A 16,039-nucleotide genomic window follows, 5' to 3' on the forward strand; every position below is an offset into this window, starting at 1 on the left:
GCCACTAGATTTTCACAAAGGAGAACATGTGTTTTTGTAGGTGTCTCTCCGTAACCGGAGTCGAGAGAGCTCTCTAATCTAGGAAGTTGACGCCCAAGTATCTAGGTCCGTATCAGATTTTGAAGAAGGTTGGGCCTGTAGCTTATCATATCGCCTTACCTCCGAGTTTATCGAATTTGCATCCTGTGTTTCATGTCTCTCAACTGAGACGGTACAACCCGGATACATATACTTGCAGTGGACGAGGTACAGGTGAAGGATAACCTCACCTATAAAGCACAACCTCAGAAGATCACTGATCGAAGAATGAAGTCACTGAGAGGAAAGGAGATCGCGTTGGTGAAGGTGCAATGGGGACCCGATGAGGGTGATTCAACATGGGAGTTAGAGGATAGGGTGAGAGAATTGTACCCGAGTTTGTTCATAGAGTAGTTAATTTCGGGGACGAAATTCCTAAAAGGGTGGGAGTATTGTGACATCCTGGAAATTTCTACCCGGAATTTTTGTAAACGGTGCATTTGAATGGTTATATATATATATATATATATATATATATGAGTATTATTCAGTGTATGTATATATGTATATACTCCTGGTAGAAGTAAGTATATTGGGGGAAAAGATAAGCGGGTTAGGCTAATTAACGAAGAGAAATCCATAACTGGATGGTTATGGGTTAACTCTCAATTAATTAGTCTAAAAAAATCATCGTTTTGCGTGTAACTTAAAATTTAACAAAACCAACCTCTGAACCATGCTCGGGGTTTCATTCTGAGCGTTTTGATATATATATATATATATATATATATATATATATATATATATATATATATATATATATATATATATATATATATATATATATATATATATATATATATATATATATATATATATATATATATATATATATATATATATATATATATATATTGCCCACTTTCGAAAACTGGCCCCGACGGGTGCAGAGAAACGCGAGGGACTGGAACCAGAGAAATGGCACGCAAACCAAGGTAGGATTTTAGCGTTTCAAAGGTCAGATTTTTCTCTTCTTCTTGTGACTGTGCATGAGTCACATCAAGAGAAAAAGGTGGGCCCTTTTTGCTCCACTCAAATGGAGACATGTGGCATAGCTTAAAATAAAATAATAAGAAAAGAGAAAAGCCTTTTTTTTAAAACCAAAAAGCAACACTCTCTCTTCTCACTCAGCCCCAAAATTTCATAAGCCTTTCTCCCTCTCTCTCTCACGTTGCCATTCTCTTCTTCTTCCTCCACCATTGAAGCTCCAAGAAAGCTCCAACCTTTGGTAGGCATTTCTGCTCCAAATCGCGAAAGGAAGACATTTTCGGAGTCGTGAAGCGCATCTCTACGTGTGGGACTTCGAAATTTCAGGTTTGGGTAGACTTCTTCTCACCTAAATTTTCGTGGGTATGGGGCTTTGGGAGATATGATGGGTAGTTTTACTAAGTTTATGCTTTATGATAGTTATTTGTGAAGAGATTTGATGAAAGCATGTTAAACTTGTCATGTTTGGTGTGAGTCAAGCTTACCCATTCTGGTTTAGGGTTTTTATGATGATGCTTGTGATGTTTATGTGCTGAAATTGCTTATGGAAAACTGCTAGGGATGAAGGGTAGAGTTAGCCTAGGGTTAGAAAGTGAGAATGTAGTGTTATGAGTAGAAAAAGAGTGAGGCTTTGAGAGTTGGAAGGCTAAAACGGGATTCAGTGGTAAATGGAGGTTAAAGTGAGTAAATCCTAGTTTGAAATGTCATTTAGGACTTATGAGAAAGCTTGGACTGTGCAAGAGAGAAAAACAAATGACCAAAGTGAAGGAAAGAGTCATTCCTAGGGTAAAATTGGGTGTTGAGGAGTCAAATTTTGATTCGGTGGAATTTGAGGCGTAAAATCAGTTTGAGCAAGTTTAGATCGATGTTATAAACTTGTGTGAGGTGAGAGTTTACCCTAAATTTACCCCATTCTCATTTTCACTTCTCAAACCTTGAAAGTCCACTAAATTGAGGGGTTTTAGATGCCTAGATTTTGAGTTGCTTTGGTCTGAAGCTTGTCCTTGGTTTAGACATGATTGATACATGATTTGGGACTTGTAGGATTCAATTTGGGCAAAATTGGATGAGGGAAATTGTGATTTCGAAAATCTGCACTTTATGTAGAATTTTGCTGTCAAATAGGTGCAGCATAATTTTGGCTTTGTGCAGAAAATGTTGTGTATTTGCTGGTTGTGGAAAGAGTATTACAGATTGGGTTCTAGACGTTTTCTAGCAGATCCCAACTGTCATAATGTAGATTTGTGTGCTAGAGACTTCCAGTAAAATTTTCGAGTCGATCCAACGGTTAACGAATTGGAACGAAGAGAATATTACTGGGGTATTTGAGTGTGAAAAGCTGTGATATTGGTTTGTGTTTTGGGCAGAGTTTTCTGCCTCTGCCCTGTTTTCTTGGTTGTGTTAGTTCATGATGCTTGGATGTTGAATTACTTGGATGTTGTGGAAGCTTGGGAGGATTGATGGGGACCCGGCGTTGAGAGGAACGAGGATAAGGGCTACGTTGGAGTACGTGAGCTCAGTTGAGGTGGGCAACAGGGGATGGTGGGTTATACGTGATTTGTGGATGTGGAGAATTGTTTTGCACCATCGCCCGACCGCCACCTAGTACCACATGTGATGGGTACCCCATAATCCTACAAGCTTGAAATGAGGAAGTGTGGAAGGGTGAGACTTCCTACTTTTATTCGTTGACCACAGAGTGGTACCTGGAGATATGTCGCAGGGGTTAGGAGACCTTGGGGACGTCAGGTGGTGTGCTATTGCCCAAAACCAAGCTTGACCAATCCCGACCCAACCCGGGCATAGTCAGTCAGTGAGAACCTGTGATGTACCTAAACAGGCGAGCTCCTGGCAGTCAACCGATAAAAGAACAAAGACCACAAAGCAGGGAGGCTTGTGTGGTGGCTGGCCAGCTGTGAATCTTGTGTGATATATGGGATATGGCCTCTGGTAATCGATTACTAAAGGTGGGTAATCGATTACAAGGCTTAAAAGTGAAGACAGGAAGCTAAGATGGCCTCTAGTAATCGATTACCAAGGGAGTGTAATCGATTACCAGGCTTGAAAACGAGATCAGGAAGCTAGGAGGGCTTCTGGTAATCGATTATCAAGGGGTGTGATCGATTACCAGGCTTAGAAATGGGACTGGAATGTTGAAGGGGCCTCTGGTAATCGATTACCAGGCTGTGTAATCGATTACACATAGGAACATGCCACTGGTAATCGATTACCAGTTATGTGTAATCGATTACACAATGCATTTTTGCAGGTTTCATGTCCTGAGGCTGTGTAATTCGAGTTTAGCCTCTGGTAATCGATTACCAAGGCTGTGTAATCGATTACCAGAGATGAAAAGCCTTGAGATACCCCTTTTACTTACATGTAGTGGTTATGAGACGCATTGTGTTGCTCCATAGTTAGATATCACGTGAAAGAGTCTACCCCTTTCTTTTATTTCTTGTAGATCGTGATGGCGGCGCAACTAATCCATGATCGAGTGGAGATGGAGTGCCTAGAGGGAGCTTGGGAGACCCTCAAAGGCAATGCGAGGTGCCGATTTCGGGGCACGATTCGACTCATGGCTACTTCATTGGTGCATCCAGATGAACCCGCGCGCACGCTTCAGCGCACTATGGAGTGGATCCTACCCACGCCTACACCATACCGTCTAGTGGAGCCGGTTCAAGTGATCGAGGTGACGTCATCCGAGGAAGACCCTGAGGAGGATCCTGAGGAGCTACCTCCTGAGCCTGCTGTGGATGCTCTTGACTTTCTAGAGGGTGATGAGGACCCACTCCCTGAGGTGGATTCTCCCGAGGACGTCATGTCGGCATCTGAGGCAGACTCTACGGAGGATAGTGGCCCTGGAGAGATGACGATCAGTGGAGGCTCTTCATCATAGTAGACAGCTCATTGGAATAGTTTTATATACTTTTGAGGGTGGGTGTATCTAGGATTGACTGTTAGGTTTACTCTTTTGTTTTTTGTATGGGTAGACCTATTGTATAGGAATTTGATGACTGTATACATGTGGCTGAAGCCACTACAGTGGACACCTTTGCTCTGGATGACACTATGTATTTTGCAAAACTCCCATATTTTGGACAACTTTAAATGATGAATGTACTTATGTTACTCTTGTTATTTGAAAAGAAAGCATTAGCAAACTTTATTTGCAAAAGAGTTTATCGACCGTATTTTATTTTATTATTTTCACGTGACGACCTAAAGTAATGACTGGCATACCTTTCCTTCTGAAAAAGCAAAATATTTAGAGGTTATGAGTGATCAGAAAGAAATGACTCCGAATAGAGTTGTGAACTGGCCATTCAGGACTCTATAGTGATGATTTTCCTTCTGAACTTAATCACTGTGAAAAAGAGAAAGATATGAAAAAGAAAAAGAAAAAGGAAAAAAAAAATTTCCCATGGTTTTTGTTATTTAAATCATTACTATTAAACCAGTCATTATTTAGGGACGCCACAATTTACAAGGCTTATAAATGTCTTTACTTAGGATTTGGATTAGGATATGTCCCTAACATTGTTGCCCTACACGGGTTTGAACAACCTTTTAGCTCTAACAACCTTAGGTTAGTTGACACTTGATAGTTACTATTGTTAGTTGTAACAACCTTTAGCTCTAGTATAAAATGTTTTACTAATGACCCAAAGTTACCTTTTAGTTGAATAGACCTATAATGAATGAATGTCCTTAGAATGTATACACCTATGCATACATAATATACATACAAATAAAAGAAACAGGGGACACACATGTACAGACCATACAACACAAAGAAAAGTACCATAGATATTTATAACTTGAATGTATCAAATACATTCTCACATGTTAAGTCCAATAATTAGAATAATCCATTCTCCTTGTATATAATCATTATAAACCCAAAATATCATTATCCGATTCCCTCATAAGTTACTACATGAATTTTGTTCAAGTGCATTCAATCTGGAAATGGTTCATTACTTTATACTATTACTATAAACTCAAATGGGATTATATATGTATTTGAAGTCAACAAGAAGTAACAACTTAAGTTTTAGAAACCAAGCAATTTGACCAAAATGATGGCATGATTCACCAGCCATCTTCTTCACCTAAACTCTATAAAGAAACGAAAAGTATAAAGGCCTAAATCAAAATTGCATAACCATGAAAACAATCCCAAATAAATTAAACCAAAATTTCATAAAAATGAAAAAAAGATTCATATAAAACCATCAAAAGACTGAAAGACGTTATGATCATGCAAACAAGGTGCAAAAATACAAAAGAACAATCCTAAAAGCCTTGGCCAAAGGTAGTTAGTTAGATGACCTTGTAAGTACTTGATAAGTACTTAAAGTACTTGTCTAAATCACTTGACGAGTGAGAACAGTTAAAAAAATATCATACATTGGGATTGCTTGTTCAAGTGCATGTGGTTTGTTATTCTTAAAGTAATTAGATGATGGAGAAGAATGCCCGAACTGTTCTTGGCTCTTCCGGAAATTTGACAATCCTATTTTGTAGCATTTTCTCGGGCATACCAATCAATTGGATTTCAATAGCTATGACAATCAATTGATTAGGCAAGGTTTAAACCAGCAAAAGTAAGTTAGTCAAAAGAAAAATGAAGCGTTCTTTGTAACGACCCGCCTCGCCGCTACGATATCAACACTCTAATATGTGATAATTTTAATTTTTATAAAAAGAACTCCTTTAAGTTTGCTTATGAAAATAGAAGTAATTTTTTCACAACATACATTCATCCAACAACACATAATTACTTAAGTGAATATGCATAATTATATAGAACAATAACTCGGTACACGTCATACACATAACAAAAATTAAATCTGTTCATAGATATAATTAAAATCCAAGTTTTACATCTTTAACTCAACAAAATAAAACTTAAAAACCAACTACGGAAGAGTTGATTACAAAACACAACTCTCTCCCAAAATAATGCCAACGTCATCACGTCGGCTCGGCGGCTTCTCACCAGAATTTCACTTCCTACACCCTGCTGTTGTCATTCTGCTCCCACGAACAATGTTCGTGATCATCATAGGTATCAACCACACGATACAAAATCGCAAGGGTGAGTTCATTATAAAAAGAACCAATACCAAAACCAAATAACCACAATTAGCAAGGAATATAGGCAAACATGATGAGCATACACAACATTCATTATTCAACACTCATATCCAACAAATATTCATTATCCACATCCAACAATTACTCATCATCCATCCATGGACCCAATCAAGACTGCACAGGATGATGCATGCACCTGACTCAACACTCAGATGCAATGTGGTACGTACCAACAACAATCCAACCTTAGGAAATAGCCTAAGCGTGTCCACATGACACTCTCACTTAGGGAACTGTGCTGAGTTCGTCGGGACCACCCGGTTGTGCACGTAACAGCCCCCCTCCCATAGGTGATCAGCCTGGGAGCCCAAAAGTGTTCCCTACCAGGTGACAAGCCCCCTCTGTACAAAGTACACTTGGCCACAGTTACTCTATTTCCTGTGTCGTATGAGCTATGATCACGACCAAAAGTAAGTGCCAAAGACCATGGACCAATTAAAGCGCCTAAGCATCCCCTCAAAAATGCTTAGATTTTCTAACCACACTAGTTACCCACGTCTGGGGCATCCGACAAGGTTAGTGCTGATGAGAATCCTGAAACTGGCCAAATGCAGGCTAAATGATGAGAATCCTGAAACTGGCCAAATGTAGGCTAAAGACCCAAGTGGAGAAAGGCGAAGGCCCAAGTGGAGAAGGATGAAGGCCCAAGTGGAGAAAGATGAAGGCCCAGAGGCAGAGGCACAACCAAGCCTATTAATTGTTGCTGAAGGCCCAAACTAATTTGAAGGCCCAAGTTAAATATGTTTTTTAGTTATAATTTTTATTTATTGTAATTTTGGCCCAAACTGTTTAGAAGACCCATGTCTATTTTTATCCTTTTGTTCAGATACACTGTAAGTATTGGTTTTTGTTTTCAATAAGAAACTTTTGGCATTTTCATAAAATTTGGTGAGAGTTTCTCTGTGAGTTCCTTGTTGAACCAATCTCAGACTTATCAAGGTAATCCTTGTGGCGTCTACCCTGACTTATCTTCCTTCATTGGAAGTGGCGTCATCCAAATCTCTGTAGCCTGTATCAAGCGATCCACTCCTAGTCAGGATCACATCAAGTGTACTCTACCCCCCATGACATACACTCCGTACGACGTATGAACGTGGTCAAAAGCTAGTGCCAAAGACCCTAAAAGGTCATTGCACAGTGCCCCCCACGAACATACACAACATCCAACGTATGAACGTGGCAAAAAACTAGTGCCAAAGACCCTGGAAGGTCATTGCACAGTGCCCCCCACGAACAAACACAACATGCACATGCCAATGCATTTCCAACATCAATCAACATTCCATATCCATATCATTCTCAACATAGACATCATCTCGTCTCAATGACGTTATCAACAACAATAACAACCTCATTTCATATTCACATAATCATTAACAATAACATCAATTCATGTTGACATAGTCTTATCAACAACGTCATCTCAAACCAATATAATCAAAATTATCGTTATCATCACATATAAATTAAAATTCTCAATAGCGACATCAACAACAAATTGCATTTCGCATATATATATATATATATATATATATATATATATATATATATATATATATATTTCTTTCATGCCTGAGATTCACACTCACAGGTCTTCAAACAACACATATCAAACAAACACAACAATATTATTCATCACAATACACACACACACACACACACACACACACACACACACACACACACACACACACACACACACACACACACACATATATATATCGCATCCCATTCGTCAAAACATAGGTTCTCCTAAAAAACCAGCATGCATATCAATAACAATTTTATCGCATCCCATTAGTTAAAACATTATTCCTTTTTGGAAAACTCGCATGCAAATCAAGGACAATTATATCGCATCCTATTAGTTAAAAACATAATTTTCTTGAAATGAAAAATCAACATGCAACAAGGACAGACAGATATCCTTATAGCTAGGTTCCTTGACCCTAGCTATGGTGTTAAAACGGTAAATTTTATAATAAACTCCCCTCACCTATTGTGAGCTACCAGCGGGTTCCTTGTCGCGTCACTTAGAGATTTCCTTTTTCGTCCTTGCTCGTCGATTCCATGCAAGCCTCTTGAAGGAAAAACGAAAGGTCAGATTAGGGTTTCATTCTCTACTGAAACCGCAAGCCAAGTTGGAAGATTTTGCTTCGGTTGAAGGGTTCCTCTCGGTGTGGGGTTTCAACGGAGAACAACGATGGTTTGTGGTGGCTAATGGTGGTTGTGGGTGATGGAGAAAGTGCTTGGGACGTTAGAAATGGTTTTGGAAGAAAGAAAGGAGAAGAAATGATGTTTTTCCTAAGGTACACGAAAGCAAAGGCTGAAACGTTCAAATGAGAAATGCTCTCGGAAACGGAAGCTTTGCGCACACTCCAGACATCTTCTCAAAGATCCCAACGGTCAGATTGTGGAAAAGTGTCTTTTGAAGCTGCAGACCAACGTTTGAGAAAATCCAACGGTTAACGAAGGCTGGACAGTGTTTTTACCGAGAAAGCTCATGTAGCTTCCTCAAGAAGCTTCATGAAGAGGCTTCCTCAAGAAGCTTCCTCGTGGCTTCTTTGAGATTTCTCAAGAGACTTCTTTGAGAAGCTAGATCCTTATCTACCCACACCCCTCTATTAACTAAATTAACCTCCTTGAAAATAATTATGGATCAAAATAACACAACGAATATAGTCAAACATCAAACATAATTACTAATAATATATAGATATATATCAGGGTGTTACAACTCTCCCACCCTTTTAGAAATTTCGTCCCCGAAATTTACCTTACTCAAACAAGGATGGGTGAGCTTCTCGCATTTGAATTTCTAATTCCCACGTGGCATCTTCTCCTAATGCACCTCCCCAGATCACCTTGACCAACGAAATCTCTTTCCTTCTTAGGTGTTTTGTTCGCCTATCCTCGATCCTCAAAGGCAATGTTTCATATGTCAAATTCTCCTTTACTTGTACATCATCCCATTGAATCACATGGGATGGATCATGGATATACTTACGGAGTTGAGACACATGAAAGACATTGTGGAGATTAGAAAGAGACAGGGATAGTGCAATTTGGTATGCCACAGGGCCAACTTTCTTAAGAATTTGGAAAGGACCAATAAAACGAGGTGTGAGTTTTTGGGATTTCAATGCTCAACCAACCCCAGTCCACAGAGTGACTCTCAAGAATACACGATCACCAACCTCGAATTCCAGATTTTTCCTCCTCTTATCATGATAACTTTTCTGCCTACTCTGAGCAGTCCTCATCCTTTCCTGGATTAACTTGACTTTCTCGGTGGTCTGCTGTACCACCTCCGGTCCTAAAGTAAGGCCTTCTCTGGGCTCTAACCAACATAGGGGTGTCCTACACCTTCTACCATACAAAGCTTCATAGGGAGCCATGCCAATGGTAGAGTGAAAACTGTTATTATAAGTGAACTCTATCAATGGAAGAAAACTCTCCCAGCTTCTTTTCTGCTCTAAGACACACGCCCTCAAAAGGTCCTCCAATGACTGAATGGTCCGTTCAGTTTGGCCATCAGTCTGAGGATGGTAGGCTGAACTTAGTCTAAGCTTGGTTCCCAACGCTCTGTTCAAGCTCTCCCAAAATCTAGAGATAAATCTAGGATCAGTATTAGATACTATGCTAGATGGCACACCATGTAACCTGGCAATCTCACTTATATACAAGGTGGTCAAATTCTCCAAGGAAAATCTAATATTAATGGGAATAAAGTGAACAGACTTAGTCAATCTGTCAATAATAACCCAGATAGAGTCTAAACCTCTAGGGGTTCTAGGTAGTCCTACCACAAAATCCATGGAAATACTGTCCCACTTCCACTGGGGTATCTCTAAAGGTTGTAACTTCCCTGAAGGTCTCTGATGTTCTATCTTAGTCTTTTGACAAACTAGGCATGCATACACAAACTCACTAACCTCTCTCTTCATGTTGGGCCACCAAAACATTGTCTTTAAATCCGGATACATCTTGGTAGCACTAGGATGGATGCTCAAATTACTCCTATGTCCTTCCTCTAAGATCATCTTCCTAAGTTCAGGCACATTCGGAACACAAATCCTATCTTGAAGTCTCAAAACTCCATCTGATCCAACATTGAAACTATTGTCCCTTCCTGACTCTATAACCTCTAATTGAGTCCTTAGAAAATGATCAATCTTCTGACCTTCCCTGATATCACCCAATAACTCACTAGTGATCCTCAAAGTTCCTAATCTTACACTATCAGGAGTAACCTCACATGCAAGGCTTGGTCTCTAAACTGTTCCAGGAGATCCATCTCTCTAACCATCAATGCATACATATACAGAGATTTCCTACTCAAGGCATCAGCCACTACATTGGCTTTACCGGGATGGTAGCTAAGCTCAAAATCATAATCCTTAAGAAACTCTAACCATATCCTTTGTCTCATGTTCAACTCCTTCTGACTAAACAAGTACTTAAGACTCTTATGATCACTAAACACCTCAAACTTAGAGCCAAACAGATAATGCATCCACATCTTAAGGGCAAAAACTACAGCAGCCAACTCTAGATCATGGTTAGGATAATTCCTCTCATGAGTCTTAAGCTGTCTTGAAGCACAGGCCACCACTTGGCCATTTTGCATCAACACTCCGCCTAAACCCATCTTTGATGCATCACAATACACCTCAAATGGTTCTCTCGGGTTAGGCAAAACTAGCACTGGAGCGGTTGTCAATCGTTCCTTAAGGGTTTGGAAACTATGCTCACATTGGGTATCCCACACAAAAGCTTGACCCTTACGAGTCAGTTTAGTCAAAGGTAGAGCCAACTTGGAGAAACCTTCTATGAGTGGGGTAGTATCCTGCTAAGCCCAAAAAACTCTTAATCTCAAAAATAGACTTAGGGCTCTCCCACTCAAGAACAACTTCTATCTTAGATGGATCTACAGCTATACCCCCTTGAGATATCACATGCCCTAGGAAACTAACTTTCTCTAACCCAAACTCTCGCTTGGACAACTTAGCATAGAGTTGTCAGTCCTTAAGGGTTTGCAATACAATCCTCAAATGTTCTTCATGCTCCTCTCTAGTCTTGGAGTATACCAAAATATCATCTATAAATACTACCACAAAACTATCAAGGTAAGGGGTGAAAAACTCTATTCATGTAGTCCATAAAAACTCCTGGAGCATTAGTCACACCAAAGGGCATGACTAGATACTCATAGTGACCGTAACCGGTCCTAAAAGCAGTCTTTGGTATGTCCTCAGATTTCACTCAGATTTGATGATAACCTGACCTAAGGTCTATCTTGCTAAACACACAAGCTTCTACCAGCTGATCCATAAGGTCATCTATTCTAGGCAAAGGGTACTTATTCCTAATCGTTACCTTATTCAACTGGCGATAATCCACACACAACCTCATGGTTCCATCTTTCTTCTTCACTAGCAACACTGGGGCTCTCCACGGAGACACACTAGGCCTAACAAATTGTTTATCCAACAAATCCTCTAACTGTTTCTTAAGCTCAGCTAACTCTATATGAGACATCCTATAAGGAGCTATGGATATGGGTCCAACACCAGGTACTAAGTCTATGGAAAACTTTATCTCTCTCTCAAGTGGAAGATCGGATATATCCTCAGGAAACACTTCAGGAAACTCTCTGACAACAGGGAGGTCACACATAGAAATCTTTGTCTCTAGTTCCAGGCTAGACAAGATCATGTACACTTGAGCATCTTCTTTTAAAGATGTCACAACTTGGTTGGCAGAGATAAACATCATATCCTTACCCACTCCAGAATCATCAAACACCACACTTTTATCAAAACAGTTTAACAAGACATGGTTGGAAGATAATCAGTCCATACCAAGAATAACATCAATCTGACTCAAAGGCAAACAAATCAAATCAATCAAGAATGTTCTACTAGAAATCTCCACAGGACAATTCAAACACACATCGGAAGTTAACACAGAACCACTAGTAGGGGTCTCTACCACTAGATCTTTATTTAAAGAAGACACAGAAAGCTTAAGTTTTTCTACACACAAACAGGATATAAAGGAATGGGTGACACCAGAATCAAACAATACAAGAAAAGGAATCCCATTTATGAAACATCTACCTTGGATTAGATATTTGGATTTCGAGGCTTCAGCACCATTAAGGGTAAAGACTCTTTTCATGGCCTTTGGATGTCTAGTTTGGTCATTCGGACCTCCATCATTTTGCTCCTTCTTGAGTCATGAACAATCTCTTTGAGTATGTCCCTTTTGTCCACAATTAAAACATGTTATGCATATATCGGGACAATTAGAGGAGATGTGCCCTGACTTACCACATCTGTAACAAATGATATGAGTGGAGAAAGTATTGGGTTTGCTATCGCTACCACCTGCAAATCCCCTAGCAACAGTCCTCTGATTGTCATGGCGATTACCATATTGCTTAGGAGGAGTCGAATATGGTTTTCCCCAATGTTGAGGCCCATTCTTTTTGTTCCTCATTGGACCTGTACTCCTATAATAGGCCGCCCTGTCTCGGGAGTCTTCTTCCCAAATCCGACACATGTTAACCAAAAGTGGAAACTGACGAACACCTTGGTAATTCACAGCTTGCTTCACTTCAGGTCGCAAGCCATTCAGAAACTTTACACACTTGGAACTTTCACCATCTCTCCCTTGATAATGGGGAAAGTATCTCACCAACTCCTCAAACTTGGCTGCATATTCAGCCACAATTATGTTTCTCTACTTAAGCTCCAAGAACTCCATCTCCTTCTTGTTCCTAACATCCTCAGGAAAATATTTCTCCAAAAACACTCTCTTGAAGACATCCCAAGTCACATCTTGACCTTCAGCTTCTAGGCATCGACGAGTATTCTCCCACCAATACTCAGCCTCTTCCACTAGAGTATATGCGCCAAAAGCAACCTTTTGCCCCTCCGAACATGCCATAACTCGGAAAATTTTCTCAATTTCCCTTATCCAGTTCTGAGCACCATCAGGGTTGTATCCTCCATTGAAAGAAGGAGGGTTGTTTCGTTAGAAGCAATCCAAACCCTGGTACTCAATAGCTCCACCAACTTCTCCTCTATTTGGATTCCCTATAGCCTAAGCTAAGGCTTGAAGGGCATCCACTATCGCACGATCATTCTGTCCATCCATCACTCCCTATACACACCAGGGAGTTACACATGGAATGAATACACACAAACAAAGAACCACACAACAATCACAACCATCACAAATTCCTACTCAGTTACTCTTGAGAGTTGATGCCTCAAGACATTAACACCCACTTTCCATCATTTGTATTTTCTGATCGCTTGCCATATCATTCCATTGCCCATCACAAATTATACAGGTGGCCAGTCTGATAATCCGTGACCCAGCATTGAAATTCATGGTATAGCAGACATCAGGAAAACAAATTCAATATGACTACAACAATTAAATCTCTATAGCTCATTAAAACACAACTAGTGAATACGTGCTAATAGCAAAGAACGAGCATCAAACATCAGCAAACAACAGCAAACAACCAACACAAAGCATTCAACAAAACAACCAGAGAATGCACAGAAAAACATAGTAGACTCACAACTCACTGGCTGAAAGGTTCAACCGGGCTCTGATATCACTAAATGTAACGACCCGCCTCGCCGCTACGATATCAACACTCTAATATGCGATAATTTTAATTTTTATAAAATGAACTCCTTTAAGTTTTCTTATGAAAATAGAAGTAATTTTGTCACAACATACATTCATCCAACAACACATCATTACTTAAGTGAATATGCATAATTATATAGATCAGTAACTCGGTACACGTCATACACATAACAAAAATTAAATTTGTTCATAGATATAATTAAAATCCAAGTTTTACATCTTTAACTCAACAAAATAAAACTTAAAAATCAACTACGGAAGAGTTCATTACAAAACGCAACTCTCTCCTGACCAGAATTTCACTTCCTGCACCCTGCTGCTGTCATTCTGCTCCCATGAACAATGTTCGTGATCATCACAGTATCAACCACACGATACAAAATTGCAAGGGTGAGTTCATTATAAAAAGAACCAATACCAAAACCAAATAACCACAATTAGCAATGAACATAGGCAAACATGATGAGCATACACAACATTCATTATTCAACACTCATATCCAACAAATATTCATTATCCACATCCAACAATTACTTATCATCCATCCATGGACCCAATCAAGACTGCACAGAATGATGCATGCACCTAACTTAACACTAAGATGCAATGTGGTACGTACCAACAACAATCAAACCTCAGGAAATAGCCTAAGCTTGTCCACACGACACTCTAACTTAGGGAACTGTGCTGAGTTCATCGGGACCACCCGGTTGTGCACGTAATAGCCCCCTTCCCATAGGTGATCAGCCTGGGAGCCCAAAACTGTTCCCTACCAGGTGACAAGCCCCCTCTGTACAAAGTACACTTGACCACAATTACTCTATTTCCTGTGTCGTATCAGCTAGGATCATGGCCAAAAGTAAGTGCCAAAGACCATGGACCAATTAAAGCGCCTAAGCATCCCCTCAAAAATGCTTAGATTCTCTAACCACGCTAGTTACCCACGTCTAGGCCATCCGACAAGGTCAGTGCACTCTACCCTCATGACATACACTCCATACGACGTATGAACGTGGCCAAAAGCTAGTGCCAAAGACCCTGGAAGGTCATTGCACAGTGCCCCCCACGAACATACACAACATGCACATGCCAATGCATTTTCAACATCAATCAACATTGCATATCCATATCATTCTCAACATAGACATCATCTCGTCTCAATGACGTTATCAACAACAATAACAACCTCATTTCATATTCACATAATCATTAACAATAACATCAATTCATGTTGACATAGTCTTATCAACAACGTCATCTCAAACCAATATCATCAAAATTATCGTTATCATCACATATCAATTAAAATCCTCAATAGCGACATCAACAACAAATCGCATTTCGCACACACACACACACACACACACACACACATATATATATATATATATCGCATCCCATTCGTCAAAACATAGGTTCTCCTGAAAAACCAGCATGCATATCAATAACAATTTTATCGCATCTCATTAGTTAAAACATTATTCCATTTTGGAAAACTCGCATGCAAATCAAGGACAATTATATCGCATCCCATTAGTTAAAAACATAATTTTCTTGAAATGAAAAATCAGCATGCAACAGGGATAGACAAATATCCTCGTAGCTAGGTTCCCTGACCCTAGCTATGGTGTTAAAACGGTAAATTTTATAATAAACTCCCCTCACCTATTGTGAGCTACCAGCGGGTTCCTTGTCGCTTCACTTAGAGATTTCCTTTTTCGTCCTTGCTCGTTGGTTCCACGCAAGCCTCTTGAAGGAAAAACGAAAAGTCAGATTAGGGTTTCATTCTCTACCGAAACCGCAAGCCAAGTTGGAAGATTTTGCTTCGGTTGAAGGGTTCCTCTCGGTGTGGGGTTTCAACGGAGAACAACGATGGTTTGTGGTGGCTAATGGTGGTTGTGGGTGATGGAGAAAGTGCTTGGGACGTTAGAAATGGTTTTGGAAGAAAGAAAGGAGAAGAAATGATGTTTTTCCTAAGGTACACAAAAGCAAAGGCTGAAACGTTCAAATGAGAAATGCTCTCGGAAACGGAAGCTTTGCGCACACTCCAGACATCTTCTCAAAGATCCCAACGGTCAGATTGTGGACAAGTGTCTTTTGAAGTTGCAGACCAAAGTTTGAGACAATCCAATGG

General features: G+C 39.9%; 1 protein-coding gene across 1 annotated transcript in view; it reads left to right on the forward strand.

Annotated features, from left to right (window-relative positions):
- LOC102663896 (uncharacterized) overlaps positions 1-16,039 on the forward strand; it is a 48,524-nt gene that overhangs the window by 29,558 nt on the left and 2,927 nt on the right. The gene's annotated exons all lie outside the window — the stretch shown is intronic.

Source organism: Glycine max, chromosome 9, assembly GCF_000004515.6.
Source record: "Glycine max cultivar Williams 82 chromosome 9, Glycine_max_v4.0, whole genome shotgun sequence".
Taxonomy (NCBI): Eukaryota; Viridiplantae; Streptophyta; class Magnoliopsida; order Fabales; family Fabaceae; genus Glycine; species Glycine max.